General features: G+C 33.9%; 1 long non-coding RNA gene across 1 annotated transcript; it reads left to right on the top strand.

Moving 5' to 3' along the window:
- The first annotated feature begins 6,547 nt into the window (after positions 1-6,547).
- On the top strand, positions 6,548-19,596 carry LOC143055953 (uncharacterized). The gene is made up of 5 exons (XR_012972177.1): positions 6,548-6,679; positions 8,260-8,556; positions 9,501-9,721; positions 12,973-13,177; positions 15,162-19,596. It is a non-coding gene; the product is annotated as an uncharacterized LOC143055953 (long non-coding RNA).
- Positions 19,597-20,759: the final 1,163 nt, after the last annotated feature.

Below are 20,759 nucleotides of genomic sequence, written 5' to 3'. Positions count from 1 at the left end.
ATAACAGTATTTAAAAAAAAAAAATTCATACATATATCACTAAAATTCAAGCGACTGTGAATAGAATAATGATATGATGCATCAAAATATGTGGCTTTGTTTCGTTTGTATTTTATTCTAGATGCCACCCAATTAACATCGAGTTGACCTCCGAAGACTTCCGATTGTCATATATATAAACGATATAAACGTAAATGTAGAAATAAATAGATATCAGACTCGTGCATTTGGTTTTTTCTAGGCCGTTCAATTTCATATTGTAAATTAAAAATATATGCTAATCATAGTTTTTACCTGTATAAGAATGATTTTTTTGTGGATCGCCGAATCAGTCAATCATATGATTTACCTGTTTCACTTTCAATGTTGACATTCTTTTCCTTCAAATTATTGAACATGCACAATGTATGCGGTATCCATCTATAGCTAAGGGGTTGAATCGAAGTTCACACGAATACGCGGTTTCAATGAGGTCGAATTATTCACGTGCATGTGAATAATTTATCATCAATGTTTATTAGCTTGTTTTGACAAAATTGAACCATACTGGCTGCTAAAAGCGATATATTATTTCACTGTTTCACTTTCATTAATGATTAAACCAAAAAAAAAAATCGTATTTTATATTCTTTTTATATGTCTCGTCACTAGTGCCCCTCTTACCTACTCCTTATAATAAATCAATAAATGATGTCCGCAGGAAGACATATCACAACCAGACACATTATTCTGTTTCCGAGCCGACCAGTATTTGGTCTTACTCGTTACGGCCGCTTGCTTAGCGGATAAGCAGAAAATACCAATTTAAAAGTCTCTAAACTGATCCGACTGGGGTTCGAACCCAAACCCGCACTTGAAAAAAACTATAAAAATATATATTCGTAGGTCGAACAACTGATGTTTTTTTAACCCTGGTGTACAAAAAAATATTAACACCTTATGTTTGTGTCATAACATCGTGGCCACAAGTTAATTGTTTTCTGTTTAGTATTAAATTTACATTAAGATCCATTTTGTTACATCTTGTGATCAATTTTATTTGGCAATCGCCAATGGCAGTCCGCAGGGTTTAAGAACATCATTTGTTCGACCTGTTAGTCAAATGCGTTTTGTTTAAATATACTTTTTCTCTTTTTTTGATCTTTTGGAAAATGTTGTCTGTGCTGTATTTAGACCCTTCTACAACAAAATTTGTTTTGCATGCACACGTATAAAAATTGCGGTTTTTATCCAACGCAATCATAGGTTTGAACGTAGTTTTCAATTTAGACTCGTTTATATATCAACATCATCGCTGGTGATCCGATGGATAAATCTGTTGTAGAGTTGTCACTGACTCAGACGTACTTATTTATATATATATATAAATATATACAACTCGTCTAAACATCAACCCAACAATGTTAGATCTGTAAATTTGCTTTCGCAAATTTTTGGTTCTTCCCTCGCCGGAATTCGAACCCATGCTACTGTGATATCGTGACACAAAATCGCCTGCACTGCAGCCGTCCCGCTAGACCACACGACCACATGGGCTCTTAAAAAAGAGCTTTCGATGGCCGTGTGTTACCTTTCCACATCAGTTTTAATCTAGCGGCGTACTGTATAACTCGTCTAAACATCAACCCAACAATATTAGATCTGTAAATTTGCTATCGCAAATTTTTTGTTCTTCCCTAGCCGGGATTCGAACCAATGCTACTGAGATATCATGACACCACATCGCCTGCACTGTAGCCGTCCCGCTAGACCACACGACCACCTGGGCTTCATAAAATGAAGGTTTTGGTGGCCGGCTGTTACCTTTCCACGTCAGTTTTAATCTAGCGTCGTACTACAGTACATGATATATAAGGCATAGAAATGTTATTTTTACAGATCAGCTAAATTATCTATAGTAAAGGATCCTTCAAATTAATATAAGATACAGTCACATAAAATAATTATATTTATAAGTACGTCTGAGCTAGTGACAACTCTACAACAGATTTATCCATCGGATCACCAGCAGTTATGGTTATACATGGCTGTGTACATTATGTATATACAACTCGTCTAAACATCAACCCAACAATGTCAGATCTGTAAATTTGCTTTCGCAATTTTTTTTGTTCTTCCTTCGCCGGTATTCGAACCCATGCTACTGAGATATCGTGACACCAAATCGACTGCACTGTAGCCGTCGCGCTAGACCACGACCACCTGGGCTTCATAAGAAATGAAGCTTTCGGTGGCCGGGTGTTACCTTTCCACGTCAGTTTTAATCTAGCGTCGTACCACATTACATGATATATAAGGTATGGCGATGTTATTTTTTAACAGATCAGCTAAATTATCTATAGTAAAGGATCCTACAAATTAATGTAAGATACAGTCACAGAAAATAATTATATTTATAAGTACGTCTGAGCCAGTGACAACTCTACAACAGATTTATTTATCCATCGGATCACCAGCAGTGATGGTGACACATGGCTGTGTACATTATGTATATACAACTCGTCTAAACATCAACCCAACAATGTTAAATCTGTAAATTTGCTTTCGCAAATTTTTTGTTCTTCCTTCGCCGGGATTCGAACATATATATATATATATATATATATATATATATATATATATATATATAACACAGGTTAATATTTATTGGTTGACCCGAGCAAGGGTCATGGGGATTTACCTTGATATTTATTAGGTAGGGGTGTACCATTTTTGCATAAAAAAATTACCCATTCTAATATGAAATTCGCTGAAATTCAGTACTATAATTATATGAATATTCAGAAAGAATGGCCTTTATTTATATGCAAATCAGGAGAGTTCCGGGGTTCATTTGGGAACTTATTTGAAAGGTGAACTTTCAAATGAATTGATTTCATTTGATTTAATAATTGAGTATAATAGACGTCTCAATAGCATATTTATATATGATATATAGATCATACCATGAAAGTATTATATTCACCACTAATACATCCATGATAATACACACCCTATAAAAGCAAATCAATTAACAGTTTGAAAATTTCGCAAAATTATGACCCATTTTTTTGTGGCACATCCCCATGCACACAATAAAGGAATTTCCCACTTTGGTTAGGTTACTCTGAATGCATTCCATTCTATTTTGTGTCTGGCATATGTAGCTCTATGATCTCGTTGGTCTCTTTTCTTTTACTTTTTTGTTGCATTATGTCCAACGAACTATTTGCCGATACTTTTTTCTGATGTCTATTGTTGGGTTTGTTTGTACACAACACAGTATGATAAAGAATAAAGAACCCCATGTTTATTGCTTCAATAAGACCGTCGCAGAAAACGTTATGATTTATACATTTAGTATGAAGATAAAAGGTGCCATCATGTTGACATTTAAACACTTCACAGATGATTGCAAGTGAACGGATTTTTCAATGTATTAGTAGTAACTGATTTTGTAAGCAAAATTATATACATCTGTTATTTGATAAAAATTGGAAAGAATTGGAAAGCAATAACAGTTAGCACCCTTTATTTCTTCACGTTCAGAATTTCAAAAGACTACAAAGTACAAATTATTTATTTGATTAATTGAATAAAAAAGTGATAGGATATTAAAAAATTGAAATGAATATGGAAGCACAATACAAAAGCGATCTCTGTTGTTAACATAATTACAAAAACTAACAACTTAGGATACCACAATTTACTAGATGTTTTTTGTAATAATATGTCTATAGTTTTTCTACGCTTAATATAATTGGCCTCATACCTAATGAAGGAAAACTGACAGAAGAGTGCCAGCCATTCCTCAAGTATGATTGACAGCTGTGATACTCACAAACGGTGGTGTACACAATTAGAAGGAGTAGCCTTTCAGTCTTAACTAATCATGGAATAATTTTTAAGGCTTCCACTAGGGCTGTAAATGTCAGATGGGTAAGTTTTCCACGGATTACGTAGGTAAATGTGAGTTAGTCTGAGTGTTGTTGAGCGTGAGACTGAGAAGGCGAGCGTGAGACTTAGAGGTGAGCGAGAAATCGAGAGATGAGCGAGCGTGAGACTTAGAGGTGAGCGAGAAATCGAGAGATGAGCGAGCGTGAGACTGAGAGGGTGAGCTAGAAAATGAGACGATGAGCGAGAGACTGAGAGGGTGAGCGAGAGACTGAGTAGATGAGCGTGAGATTGAGTAGTTGAACGTGAGATTGAGTAGGTGAGACTAAGAAAGAGAATGAGTTGGAGAGTGAGCGAGAAAATGAGTGGGTGGGTGAGTAAGTCAGCGTGATACTTGGAGGGTGAGACTGGGTAAGTAAGACTAGGTAAGTGAGTGAGTTTATAAGTGAACTTTAGACAAGGTCGGTGGGATTTGTTGGATGGGTGAAGTGAACGTGAGATAGGATGGCCGGGTTGGTGAGCGAGTGTGAGAGAGTAGATGTATGGTTGAGTGAGTTAGCGAGTAAGGGTGAGTGAGAGTGTGGGTGAGATTTGGTGGGTGGATGAGTGAAATTGGGTATGTGTGTGAGATTGAATTGGTGGATGATATTGACTGGGTAGTTGAATGAGATTGGTTTAGTATGCCAGTGAAAATTGGTGGGAGAATAAGAGCGTTGTTAGTATGTTCGTTCTTTCCAGTTTTGTTTAAATCACCGAATTATCAGTTTGTTTTCGACTTTTGTTCTCTTTTTATACACAAGTTTACCGCAAACTTATATGGCAATGCATATTTATCTTAATGCTACATCTAAACACCCAAATTTAATCATCCCGTTAGGTTACATGGAAAAAATAAATGTATATACAAATATGCGGAAAATAAAAAAATACATTAAGATAAACAATTAAAACTTGTGGTGTTAGATTTTATATTCTAACAAACTTTATCTAGGCATTCCAACATAATTTTTCTGATTATAAGAATTATTGCAATAAATAAATGAATAAGTGAACAGTAAGTAAACATATGATCCAAAACTTTTTCAATTCGGTTTCAATTTTCTGTATTTGTTATATTTGTAACATCTATGATTGTTTGACCAATGGTAAATAAAGGCAACAGTAGTATAACGGTGTTTGAAAGTCATAATTCGTTAGAGAGAAAACAAATCCAGGTAAATTCCGAAACAACAGAAACACTGAAATACAACAAAAAACCAAAACGACTATGCAACACACAGAAATGAACCATGAGATACCAACTGCCATTTGCCTGACTTGGTACTGGACATAATTAGAAAAAAACAGTGGGTTGAACCTATTTTTTGGCTAGTCAAACGTCGCGCTTTTATGGCAATGTTAAATTAAACATAATAATGACAACATTACATGACATTACTACAGTACAAGTAAATGCAAGAGCATTCAAGACAGAGAAATACTCAAATAAATAATACAATAGAAAATTTCGACATGCTAATAGTTATCAAAGGTACCAGTCTTATAATTTAATACACCAGACGCGCGTTTCGTCTACATAAGACTCATCAGTGACGCTGAAATCAAAATAGTGAAGAAAGCAAAACAGAGTACAGAGTTGAAACCCAGACACATTTTCATTTTCTCGACATTAATGCAGCATTGTCCGAAATGTTTTGTTCATGCCTTTTTTCAATTTTGTTGAAACTGATTAAAAGTAGAAAAAGAAGCAATTTAAAACTCTTCGTCATACCAATCTACTACAAAACTTATGATGCTGTTCAAGTACTCGTTGTCACATTTTACGTGAATATTGATTCTTATAGCAATTAAGCATCGTCGTAACACCCCAATTTAAACCTATGCAAAGACGTATTTATATATATAAAAGAGAAAAATGTTACAATTTTCTTATTTGATATCTTCCTTAATATGAGAAATGATTTGAAATCAATCTTCTTTTTTTAGCACATTATTTGACAATGGCAGTTTTAAATCTTCAGGTCACCTTTCCGACATTCTGGTGATGTTTTCGGATGAACATTAAATGTTTTGAAATTGTTTTTAATTTTAATTTGGAAATGCATTGACAACTAAATTATGGAATTTATTCTAACATTTATTTTACATATATGGAACCCAACCAAGAGGTTTTCGTAAGAGGCCCGAAAAAGGTATTTAACAGATAAAAATGTGGATGAGAGATGTTTGTTATACAAGGCTGATCCTAACGAACAATGTTATACTTTAAAAGCAAATCGGTTATCTCATGAAGTGTCTGCATATTTACAATTGCATACTAGTATTAAAAAATATCGCTACTCCATATACAAGTTTTTCTTTACATAGGTCCATAAACTGACGAATACGTGTTAAGAAATACGTCACAAACGATATAAATTGAATTTAAATGACCTACATATAATTTCTTAAAAGTTTAAAACTCTACTACTGTGTTGTAAGTTTTCGTTTTATACGCGTTGGGATTTATTTTTAGATTGGCAAGTCATTGCCAAGTTAGAATATCAAAAGTTCGATACGAATGATCAGTTATTAGATCATAGGTTTTCAATTAATTAATTTATGTACCTTTATATACCTCCATACTTTGAATACTTTGAAAAGTTGAGCATATATAACGACCGCGAGACTGTACCTTACAACACGATAATAAACCAGGAAGAACTGGTTGATATAAACAAAACAGTTGCTGAAACGTCTCCATTTGATCGCAATAATATCTTATTTTGGATAAAATGACCATTGTAATTCCATACTAGTTGATTGGGTGAGTATAATAAAATGTATCGAAGGAATAAGAAGTTGCATGTGTCTTTAATTGCCAAAATAACTGACCTTGTTATGATATTTGTAGAAGGAAAGGGACCATGGCATGTTTACGATAGTTGATCAGGTTTGGAACAATCCGTCAAATTGGGAACTATTCCCAAAATTAGTAATAAAATTGAGAATGGAAATGGGGAATGTGCCAAGAGACAACAACCCGACCATAGAAAAAAGAACAGCTGAAGGTCACCAGCAGGTCTTCAATGTAGCGATTAACATACTGGTTCCAAGACCTTGTTAAGATATTTGAGTAATCATTTGTTAATGATAAAATAAAATATACTCAACTTAGTTTTTTTTTTAACTTAAATTGGCACACATTCATGGAGAATGCAGCAAACTTTCCATACTATGATTTGCCCTAGACTAATTTACTGAAAAGTAACAAGCATAAGAAACTTATCAGCCTTTTTAATAACCCAAAATAAAAATACAGTACTTTGAATGAAAAAAAGAATAAAAAAAAAACCCAAGGAAAATTCAAAGCGGATAGTCACTTATGAAATGGCAAAATCAAAAGCAGGAACACATCAAACGAAGGGAAAACAACTGTCATATTCCTAAATTTGTACAGGCATTTCCTTAAAGGTTGCAATTCCGTTAATTTAGACAATGCAATTTCCCATAGGAACTCTCTTTGCGACTAAAACTGTACCACTTTTACTTTGAAGTTTCGTGAAAAATTATATCCCAGAACGGAAAGTTGATAAGCCCTTCTATTATATTCAAAGGTCAAAAGATAGGGCTGTGCGGCATATTTTCAACATGTATATGCCCTAAATTTCTAAGAGTTTAAACTTATACTAAAATTATACATTACCCCTACCTCCACTTTTTACCTCAGTCCTAAGTATTAAATTTTAGGCGCGACCAATTTTTTTTCTATACTGGTAACATTCCCATGTTATGTCTTTATGATATGAAATGCAGATATCATTTCTTGGAACCAGTACGTTAACAAATTAACATATCTATGAATACTATACATTTCACTAAAAGAAGTGGGGCTTGTGAAACAGTTGTATTTACAAAGAGCAACTTATATTTACTGGTGGAATAAACCTGATTTTATAGCTAGCTAAACCTCTCACTTGTATGACATTCGCATAAAATTCCATTACATTGACAGTGGTCGATTTATCCAAAATTAGATATTATTCAGCTCTGGCCATTGTAGAAGGTGAAGAAATCGATTTGATTGTATCAACTATTAGTAGTTCTTTCAGGTTTATTATCGGTTTGATTAAGCAAAAAGGCTTTTTCGACTTATGAGTGTCAATACCCCTCTGGTATCTTTCGACTCTCTCTTATCCAATACTGTCTTGAACATGCCAGATGCTTATTTTGAATATTAATGTCTCTTCAGTAAGGCCAAAGTAATATAACTACTGTACTGTCAAATATTGTAAAGTTCTATGAACCCGAGCTGGTATAGCTATATATAGCTAGTGCATAACAGCATGCGAGGAAATAATGTGTTCTTCTGTTTCATTGAAATAAAACTAAAATATTTTTTTTTAGGGATCAACACACAAGTATCATTTGACTAATGAAGACACCTATATGGTGGATCAATCTATGAGTTACAAACAATAACGACGCAAAAAAAAATGATGACGTCGATCCCTGGTGCAGAGTCGAATTATATCAAAATAGCACTTCTAGTTGTCAATATATCACAAAAAGCTGTTCGTGTGAAATTTGACTTCGAATTTCATCCTAAATGCTTACAAAAAACCCTGAACAAAGAATCTGTAAAGTTAAAAGATCTGGTACACCAAAATCAAAGGGAACTGTTGTTTCCTCCAAAAGGAAAGGGTAAGCAAAATTAATCCTACTTTCTATGTCTTGTATATATTTATATTAAAATATTTTACCACAAATATTAAAACAAATGTTCTAAATTTTCAGCATTTTTTCCCCATAATTTTTGGTTTAGTTTACCAATAGGAGCCTGAAATTGTTAGGCAACTTGAAGAAGGATTAACTAAGATTTATCAAATTTTTGCTCTCAAGAATACGCAATCTAACATAAATAAAAAATAATTAACTTTTCATGATATATCTTTGAATTGTTCACACGATATTCGTCTGTTAGATATTTTTTTTTTGTAATTTTCTGCTGATTTAGTTTTATATATACAATGTATGTTTTTGAGTTTAAGACTGCCTTTTTTATGGAAAACTTTGAACAATGTCAAATAATCTCATTTTGAGATATTGTAATTAACATTTAGATATGAGAAATGGATTACAACAATCAGCAACGTGGCACATACTGGTTGTATCTTTTATAAATATAGTATAATTTTTAGAAAGAGCATTTTAAATCTTGTTTTGTAATACAAAATTTCATTCCTGGTAACTATATTGAGTTTTTTTTTTTGCAAAATTAAGACTAGCAATCTACAAAGACAAGTCAGAGGAAAACCAAATAAACTTGTTGAGGCAGTGCATTTATCTACTATTCCTCCTCGATGTTTTGTACATTGAATATTAAAAAAGGATAGTTGTGTTGTGTTAATAAACGACAGTAAAATTGGATTGTTTTTGTCTGATCCATTTGTCAAGTTGACATTAAAATATGTATTGACTTACAAAAAGCGTTTATTCATGATAAAATGATAGTTTGCGCTCAAATGAATGCATAAATTCTTAAATATGTATACGCCTTAAATTCAATCGTATGCTAAGATAGAATGCCGAGCATTTACGATTGACTTTGAACTTGTGTATGGTATAGTATTTTGATTTTATTCCAGGTGATGCTTCCTCTAATACTTTTGACATAACTTTGATGATATGCTTAATCAGAAATCTAACAGATATACAGATTGGCAGCACACTTCCAGAATCGTCCCAAACCGGTCTTGGTGACGATTTGACAAGGATACATGTATACAGGAACATTATTGCTCATCATGTTGGAAATGCACAAATAAATGACACAGATTTTAGTAAATATTGGGACGATATATCACAGGTAACAATTTAATGTCACATTACGTATAAAGTTAGTTACCCATTCATTGTATATACTCCTACCCCACTCATGTTATTTGATTTGTTTGCGCCTTTTATCCGTATCACAGAAAGGCTTGTGTATACTAAAAACTATAAAAATCTATGAAAATTTACCTGATTTAACTGAATTACTATGTTAAAAATCACGACAAATTTAGGAGTTTTTGTTGTATGTTGAACAGCTAGACAAATATTGTCATAATTTCTTTTAACAGATCTCTCAATGTTTTGTACATTCAAAATTCATGGATCTATTTTTAATGTTTCTGTTATGACTTCGGTTGGATACTCTGTTGTCTTATTGTTTGTAGTCTAACTAATGATACAATTGCTTTTCCATACCATCATTGTCATGAAAATAGTTTGGAAGAATATTTAAAATAATCGTAAAAAGTTCAAGATTGCATGTTAGTTACGTAAGTGCGTCACTTTTTTTTTTTATATCCTATGGTGTTTGTCGTTGTTGAAATATGTTTGTTATTGTTCTGCGGTTTGCATGTAGTGTCATATTATTTGTTTGTCCGTTTCCCTGTAATGACTGTTCTTCCTTTTGTTTGTGTTGTATTTCTGTCACGTTGTGTTTTAGCGATATTTGTTTAACATTGTCATAAAGCGGGAGGTTTTGCATGTCATTTAACCAGGTTCCTCCTACCATTTTTCTAAAAATGTTCTGTACCAGAAATTTGGTAGTTGTTATCTGATAGTTCGTTTCTATGCGTGTTGGAGTTTGTTTTAGTTGCACTTCGGTGTTCCAGTTGTTACTTTATTTTCCTCTTATAGATGACGTGTTTCCCTTGGTTTTGGTTTGTCACCGGATTTTTTTTTTTCAATAGATTTATGACTTTTGCCTTTATTTATACATTTCATTTTAACTTTTTAATTATATAAATATATGCTTAAAACTGAATCGTAAATGGCCATTTGAAAAGCGAAAACGCCACATGCTGTTTGAAAATGACTACAATTATTGGTGTGTAAAATATAAGCATACATCATTTTTAGGGGATTAGGAAAGAATAGAAACTGTTTGGTTTCTATAAAGGGGCATGCTCAGTCGGATTAATGACCCATTGATTGATGCAACCTTTTAATAATAATTTTGATACGAAACGTATATTCGAATTTCAAATATTACAGAGCAAACAATCAACACTCCGAACCATTTTAAAGCATCAATTTTGACTGTAAAGTATTAAATGAACAAATGGAATTGCGAATGACCATGTGACCCCGAAATAATAATAACATATAAATATAAATAGAATGTGCAAAAATATTATGAAAGTGTCCTAGTTCTGCTTGATTTCAGGCGTATTTATTTTAATCCTGGTATCTATGAGTTCATTCATAGATGTTGAAATTTGAAAATTGAACTATTACTTATTTCGAAAGAGGATGACAATTGTAGTCAAAGGTTAAAAGAATTGGCGAATCGGTTTCTCTGATGATTGAATTGAAAATGCTGGTGGCAACGTTTCGAAAATATATAGTAATGAAAGTACATGAGACTAATTTTATCTAAGCGGGGGCTAATAAGATATAATAAAAAGGAAAGTGACAAAAAAACTCCGACTATAATTTAAATCGAAAAGTCCCTAATCAAAACGCAAAATCAAAAGTTCAAACACATCAAACAAATAAATAACAACCGTCATACCCCTGACTTGGTACAGGCATTATTTTTTTGATGTAGATGGTGGATTAAACCTGGTTTTAAAGCTACATAAATCTCTCACTTGTATGACAGTCACATCAAATTCCATTATATTGACAACGATGTGTGAACAAAACAAACCGACAAAATAAGTAAATGAAGGCAACAGTAGTATACCGCTGTACGAATGTCATAAATTGATTGAGAGAACAAAAAATAAGGGTAAGAAACTAAAACGGAGGTAAACAATGAAACAACAGAAACACTGAAGTGTCACAAATAGGGATACACAAACCCCTTTTAAAATGGGGGGTGGGGGTGTCTCAGGTGCTCCGGAAGGGTAAGCAGATCCTGCTCCACATGTGGCATCTGTCGTGTTGCTCATGTTATTACAAAACCGGTAAACAGTCTTATTTAGAAGCTCACATTCGTGAAAAGGCAACGGGATTGTAGTTACGACATAATGAACACATCCGATATCATCTGTGGAACAGATATTCCATAACGGTCAACCAACTCGTGATGGCGTCTGTAAAATTTACGAAGTAAATTACTATTTGGAACTCTTGGTTTAAAAATGAAAAGGTCATAATTGGGAAGCTAAAATTTAATTGTAAATTTTTGTTTTCAACCGATCCTCATAGTCGATTTCTAGATGTAAGTCATAATCAAATGGCAAAATCAAATGCTCAAACACATCAAACGAATGTGTATCATAAATTGAATTAGTACAGGTATTTTCTTATGTAGAAAATGGTGCATTGAACCTTGTTTAATAGCTATTTATGTATGTTAAATCCACCCCTTAATGATTGTAAGATTTTAAGTACTGGGACCGAATGGTAAGTAGTTATCAAAAGTACCAGGATTATAATTTTATACGCCAGACGCGCGTTTCGTCTACATCAGACTCATCAGTGACGCTCAGATCAAAATAGTTAAAAAGCCAAATAAATACAAAGTTGAAGAGCATTGAGGATCAAAAATTCCTAAAAGTTGTGCCAAATATGGCTAAGGTAATCTACTCCTGGGGTAAGAAAATCCTTAGTTTTCGAAAAATTCAAAGTTTTGTAAACAGAAAATTTATAAAATGACCATATAATACCATTATCACTGACATAGAATTGTGCGTTTGACTCAAAATGTAAACGTTACACAGGTAGAGATATTTTTTTTGATTCAAAATATGAAAAGAATATAGTCTACAGTTCTTTTAGGCATATCCTCTGCAGAATGTAAATTAGAAGTTTACCTTGTCCTCGCGACACACTGACATTTTTTGTAGCTTTAACATTCATAAATAAACTAACGTTCTTGTTTATTAATCTTGATGCAAACAACCCATACATGTTTTAACAAAACAATTACATGTACTTCCGTTTTATCAAGACATATCTAGACATATCTATACATACTATTACATATACATAATAAATATTTGCCCATTTCCCTTTGTGTGACGATGTTTGCTCATTCCAAATATTAAACATTACATATACTAGAAATGGAGTTCTTTCCTTACATAAAATGATATTCTATTCTTTTCGTCACAAAAGGCAACAATTCGATTGGGAGGGGAAGAGTTACGAGAAGAGTGTGTACAATTGAAAGACAAAAAATTCAGCATAGAAGAAATCGAGGAAAGCTTTAGACACATAAACATGGAACTAGCAGCAGTTAAGAACATACTTCAGGAAGTAAAAGATAAAATGAAATACATTGAGGAGGAACAGAATGATCCCATTCCAAGGAACATAAGAGGTAACAACCAAAAGTTTTAATCAAATAATTTATGCATATACACTAAGTGAATTAAAATGAATGTATCCAGATGGAAAAGTGTTAAACATTAAATAAAGGCAAAAGTAGTATACCGTTGATCAATAGTCCTAAATCGATTAAGCGTAAACAAACCCGGGTCACAAAGCAAAAAAAAAAAAAAAAACAACGAGAAAAACCTATCAACAACATTAAGAAGAACAACCAACGGAACAACACCAAATACTAAACGCCAACATAACCATAACCCTTTAATTAAACATTCAAATTTTAAAACAAATAACTTTTTTACCATCTTCAGTTCCAAAAAGCTAAAACAATGTTTTCTGTTAGTGCAGCTATCAAAGTCACATCAGAAGTGTTCTGAACATTCTAATGTCAAAGACATTACATAACTGATGAATTCATTAATACCCAACACAATTTGGGTTTTGTGGTCTATTTTACCGATATTGACCTTTGATGAAACTAACAGGAAACTTCATGGAGGACAAGTTTAATAGTGAAATGATAGAGCAATGTGCATTTGATTTGAAAAAATATTTGTAGTCTTTCAAATTGTAAAATTCTACTTTTAACAGTTGAATAAGGACTTGGTGTTATCAAATTCTAGTATTTTTTTTCTATTAGAATCGGCTTATAATATTTTTATACCACATTTGTTTAACTTCGCCGACATTAGTTGGGTACATCTATATTTAATCCCTATATGCATTTTCAATAATAGTGACTCTGGAATACAATTTTGTTGTACCCTGTTTAACGAGTTGCGGGGTATAGACGTACCGGACAGTTTGGTCTTTTAAGTGCTCTCACATGTACAGTTTATGAAACTCATATCATAGGTCAATATCAACAATACATCGGACAAGTCTCATAAGGGCTCTTACAGGTACAATTCTGGCCAAATGTTTTTTGAAAACTTATACTATAGATTAATACCAGCAATATCTATAATGGTAGGCGATCGAGAGATATACCCCATGAAATATAAAATATGTGCAACGCGGAGGCTATGGAAGTCTGTTCTTTTATATACTTTTAACGTAAAAGATAAACTTAATCTATTTTATTCATTTGGGATTAAATACGTGTTTTTGATTTTATGGACTCTCCGTTTTTAGTTTTCCTCAGAGTTCGGAATTTTGTTATTTGACTTTTTTTAAACGGTTCTTTTCAGCTTATGTTACAACAAGTTTTGCACTTTTTCAGTGCAATGGTCTTGCATATTTTGACATAGTTTGCGCTTGTTGATGTGGTTCATAAGTGTTTCTCGTTTCTCGTTTTTTCTACATTATATAGATTAAAATTGAGAATGGAAATGGGGAATGTGTCAAACCGACAATAGCCCGACCATAGAGCAGACAACAGCCGAAGTCCACCAATGGGTCTTCAATGTAGCGAGAAACTCCCGCACCCGGAGGCGTCCTTCAGCTGGCACCTAAACAAATATTGATACTAGTTCAGTGATAATGGACGTCATACTAAACTCCAAATAGTACACAAGAAACTGAAATTAAAAATCATACCAGACATACAAATGCCAGAGACTTCTGACTTGGGACAGCCGCAAAATTGCGATTGGGTTAAACATGCTTTTGATATTTCAACCCTCCTCCTATACCTGTAGCCATTGTAGAAAACAAACGCACAACAATACGCACAGTAAAACTCTGTTTAAGAGAAGACAGTTTGTTTTTTTCCGTTTGAATGGTTTAACACTAGTCATATTGGGGTCCGTTTAGCTTGCTTTTCGTTGTGAGCCAATGCTCCGTGTTGAAGACCGTACTTAGACATATAATGGTTTACTTTTATGAATTGTGACTAGGATGGAGAGTTGTCTCATTGGCTCTCACACCACATCTTCTTGTATCTCTTTATTTTTCATTCTTAGTCCATAAACTGAATGAACTTAATGAAAATCCTCAAAATTATAATTATCTTTCAAATTTGCTTTACATTTTAGAACAAATTACAACGCAGATAGATGAATGGAAAAATAAAGATACAAAATTCTTTGTCATAACAAAAAGAAGTGAACATGCGTTACAACGTTTAGAGGTTAGCAGTTGTGTTGTTTTAACAGGAGGGCCTGGAGTTGGAAAAACGTTTATTGCCCGACATTTAGCTCTCACGTTTGAGCGAAAAGGTTATAGACTAATTCCAGTGTTGGAACCGAGAGACATCAGGCAGTTCTATGAAAAAGGAAAGAAGTCAATTTTCATAGTAGATGATATGTGTGGGTCGTACACTGCTAACCAGCATTTGGTGGATAATTGGCAACAGCTTTCTCCGGTGATCAAGACAATGCTATCAGATGAATGTTGTAAAATTATTGTTTCATGCAGGAGGCAAATATATTTAGATGAAAGATTTAAACTTCTGTCTCCTTTTCAGGACTGTGAATGCAATTTAATGACAAAGAGATTACGAACAAAAGAAATAAAACAAATGATAGCACGATATAACATTAGTGCAAAGGTGTTAAGCACAGAATCATGTAAATTTGAATGCTTTCCCTTGTTATGTTCATTGTATCATGAAAATGAAAGAGTTGATACTATGGAATTTTTCAAAAACCCTTTCGAAATCTATAGAACTGAACTAAATAATTTAGATAAATCAGGTTTTGATGGGAAATGTACACTTTGTGGGCTGGCATTATGTGTTCTTTTCAATAACAAAATTGATGAAAAGTGGTTTCAAAGTAAAGTTAACCATGACGAGGAAAATATGCTTGAGGATGCATATAGGGTTTGTGGATTAAACAGAGGCACATCAAATGTGTTGATAGGGGAAGCATTTAGAACTCTCGAGGGAACATATATATGCAAACAAAATGGCATTTATACAACCGTACACGACAGATTATTTGACTTTTTAGTTTATTACTTTGGTACGAAAATGCTTCAATGTTTAATTGAACATGGCAATAGTAATTTAATACGTGAACGCTTTAGATGGCGGGATCCAACTGAAACCATTGATGAAGATATGGATTTCATTACAGAAATACCAGATCACTCATTACAGATGTTTTTGGACAGACTTATCAAAGACTGGTCCAACGGTAGACCAAGTATTGTTTTTTATAACAATAATTTGAAAGATAAAGCCTTCAGAAAAAAGTTTTTAAAGTATTTAGAACAACTTGATAAGGCTGACCAGGTAAAATTGGCAAACACAATGGATAAAATGTTTCCAAAAGAGGACAGCTGTTCAGGTAACTATCCAATTATTGACGTTTGTTATCAGGGATATGATGATATACTTCAGTGGCTTTTAGATAATGATGCGAATATAAACCAAAGAAGGGATGATGGCAATACCCCTCTCATTGTAGCATCAAGTTTTGGTAGCACAGAATGTGTGGTCATGCTATTAAAGTTAAACCCAGATGTCAATGCCTGCACCGAGACAAAAGTTACTGCATTACACATGGCATGTCAGAACAATTATTTGTCAATCGTAAAACAATTACTAAAAACAGATATTGATGTCAATTTCTGTGATGGACATGGGCAATCACCACTTTTTCATGCTTGTGGCAAAGGTTCAACAGCTACTGTTGCGAATTTATTAAGTAAAAGCCCTGACGTGAATCAAAGTACAAAGGCTGGATGTAGTCCACTGCACATTGCGTGTAGTATTGGCAGCATAGATGTTGTAACGCTGTTATTAGAGTCTAAAAATGTTAATATTGATGTCAATGCAACTGATGCAAACGGCTTTACGGCTCTTGTCATTGCGTGTTTTAAAAATAATACAGAAATAGCTTCACTATTAATAAATGCCAAAGCATACGTTGATATCCAAGCTTTTAACGGTGCTAGTGCATTGTGTTTTGCAATAGGACATGGTAACCTTGAAACCACTATTTTACTGCTTAAAAACAATGCGTCTTTGCAAACAGGTTTTAAAAATAGGCAACAAATAATGGATGCACTATCAAAAACTCCAGAAAGAACAATAAATAATATACAGGAGGAAATTCGAACATTTTTTGTCAAGAACGCTTTACCAAACGTAAGAGAATATGTCAGTAAGATGTCAAGAGACTACTGGTTTGATGCTTTTGTTGATTCATCGCCATTGCATATTGCTTCATTTATGGGTCACACACACATAGTCTCCTGTCTTTTGAATTTCGGTGCCTATGTCGATTTCACAAAAGAAGATGGAACAACCCCTTTATTTTATGCATGTGAATTAGGACATGACGCTATTGTACGTTTATTGTTAGATAACGGGGCAGATCTCAATATTCAAAGACGACCGGATGTGAGAAATAGCAAAAGTGGATCAAACTCACTGCACATTGCATGCTTATCTGGCCACACTGCTGTTGTTACCCTCTTGTTGGTGTCAAAGAATGTTAAAATTAACATTAATGCACGTGATTCTAATGGCTACACACCTCTTATCATTGCATGTTGTGGAAATTTCATAGAAATCACTTCTTTATTAATAAACGCAAAAGCAGATGTTGATATTCAAACATCGAACGGCGCTACTGCATTATGTTTTGCAGTAGGAAACAATAACATTGAAACAACCGAGTTACTGTTGACAAATAATGCCTCCTGGCAGATAGGTTTTCAAAACAGGCAACAATTGATTGATGCAACGCAACATCCGGGCATAACATTAGAGAGTGTCAAGGAAGAAATTCGAAATTTTGTTGTCAAGAATGCTTCACAACAACTCACAGATTATGTCAATGAACAGTCAGAAGACTACGTATTTAATGCTATGGCCGGTTCGTCACCATTGCATATCGCTTCTTTTATGGGCCACACACAACTAGTCTCATGTCTTTTGAATTTCGGTGCCTATGTCGATTTTACAAAAGAAGATGGAACAACCCCTTTATTTTATGCCTGTGAATTAGGACATGACGCCATTGTACGTGTATTGTTAGATAACGGGGCAGATTCCAATATTCGAAGACGACCGGATGTGAAAGATAGCAAAGGTGGATCAAACTCACTGCACATTGCATGTGTATCTGGCCACACTGGTGTTGTTAACCTCTTGTTGACATCTAAGAATGTTGAAATTAACATTAATGCACGTAATTCGAATGGCTACACACCACTTATCAATGCATGTTATGGAAATTTCACAGAAATCACTTCTATATTAATAAACGCAAAAGCAGATGTTAATATGCAAACATCGAACGGCGCTACTGCATTATGTTTAGCAGTAGGATATAATAACATTGATACAACCGAGTTACTGTTGACAAGTAATGCCTCCTGGCAGATAGGTTTTCAAAACAGACAACAATTGATTGATGCAACGCAACATCCGGACGTAACATTAGAGGGTGAAAAGGAAGAAATACGAAATTTTGTTCTCAAAAACGCTTCTCAAACAGTCACAGATTATGTCAAAAAGCAGTCAGAAGACTACATATTTGATGCAATAGCCGGTTCGTTACCATTGCATATCGCTTCATTTATGGGCCACACACGTATAGTCTCCTGTCTTTTGAATTTCGGTGCCTTTGTCGATTTCACAAAAGAAGATGGAACAACTCCATTATTTTATGCATGTGAATTAGGACACGACGATATTGTAGGTTTATTGTTAGATAAGGGGGCAGATGTCACAATTCGGCGACAGGATGGAAAATCATCATTGAACATTGCAGAATGTCATGGCCATCAGTCTATAATTGCAATGCTGATGGAACGCGGAACAGATTGACATTTTTTGGCAAAAAGGTAAAAAAAACAAGCCGCATATGAGTCATGAACGTCATCAACTGTTGTTTTTTATGATCCACCAAGGGGCATTATGTTTTTCGGTCTGTATGTCCGTTTTCGTCCGGTTGTCATCCGTCCGTCCGTTTAACCGTCCGTCCGCCTGTCCCGCTGCAGATTAAAGTTTGTGGTTAAAGTTTTTAGGTAAAGTTTTTGGTCAAGGTAGTTTTTGATGAAGTTGAAGTCCAATCAACCTTATACTTAGTACTGATGCTCCCTGAAATATGATCTTTCTATTTTTAATGCCAAATTAGAGTTTTGAACCCAATTAGGTCCACTGAACCAAGAAAATAGTAATGATAGTAGGTCATCCGTGTGCTATGGACACATTCTTGTTTGTGTTTATCTTTTAAAAAGTTTATGTTTATGTCCTCTACGAAATAAGGTGTTGAGAGCAGAACTACGATATCATCTGTTTATTCATATAATATATCCCTACTTTATGCTTGTAGACTTAGAAAGATTCAAAACTAGATATTTAGACACTTAATTGAAGATGATTATTCTGTGCATTTTTTATTATGGATAGTATAAAATATGTTGTAGTATCCATGACCATGATAAAGGTAATAACATATTAGAGAACTATCGTTTTAAATCTGTTTATTCCAATAAAAATGTTGGACAGTCGTTGTTATTTCATTTATTTTACGTGATAACAAAACATCGATTATATTTGTTTTCGCTAATTCCTAGCTGATTTATCCTTTTACCGACCAGTAAATTGTTTACTCAACGTGTGATTTAATTGATCTTAGTTCTTCATTAGTCAAAATTTAAATTAATACCGGTTTCCCTCTGAATAAAATGAGAATGGAAATGGGGAATGTGTCAAAGAGACAACAACCCGACCAAATAAAAAACAACAGCAGAGGGTCACCAACTGGTCTTCAATGTAGCGAGAAATTCCCGCACCCGGAGGCGTCCTTCAGCTGGCCCCTAAACAAATATATACTAGTCCAGTGATAATGAACGCCATACTAATTTCCAAATTGTACACAAGAAACTAAAATTAAAATAATACAAGACTAACAAAGGCCAGAGGCTCCCGACTTGGGACAGGCGCAAAAATACGGCGGTGTTAAACATGTTTGTGAGATCTCAACCCTCCCCCTATACCTCTAACCAATGTAGTAAAGTAAACGCATAACAATACGCACATTAAAATTCAGTTCAAGAGAAATCCGAGTCTGATGTCAGAAGATGTAACCAAAGAAAATAAACAAAATGACAAAAATACATAAATAACAACAGACTACTAGCAGTTAACTGACATGCCAGCTCCAGACTTCAATTAAACTGACTGAAAGATTATGATTTCATCATATGAACATCAGGCACAATCCTTCCCGTTAGGGGTTTATTATCATACCATCATAACATATATGAGAAGAACATAACCCGTGTCATGCCAACAACTGTTTTAAAAAAAATAATGTGTTTAGTTCCGATGCAAAGACCTTATCAGTGACTCAATATTAACGCCAAAATATGCAATCTTTAATGACTTGACAACAGTATCGTAATTATATCCCTTCTTAATAAGTCTATTCAAAGGTTTTGTAAGTTTCTGAGGTGAATACTGACACCTTTGTGCTTTATAAAGAATATTACCATAAAAAACTGGATGTGAAATACCTGAACGTATTAGAAGTCTGCATGTTGAGCTATATTTACGAATGATGTCTTTATACCGATGATAAAATTTAGTAAATGTTTTGACTAGTTTGTGATATCGAAAACCCTGGTGTAATAATTTTTCAGTAATACATAAATTTCTCTCGTTAAAATCT

This window comes from Mytilus galloprovincialis, chromosome 13, assembly GCF_965363235.1.
Source record: "Mytilus galloprovincialis chromosome 13, xbMytGall1.hap1.1, whole genome shotgun sequence".
NCBI classification, from domain to species: domain Eukaryota; kingdom Metazoa; phylum Mollusca; class Bivalvia; order Mytilida; family Mytilidae; genus Mytilus; species Mytilus galloprovincialis.
The sequence above is the reverse complement of the archived record's forward strand: the minus strand, read 5'-3'. Positions and strand labels throughout refer to the sequence as shown.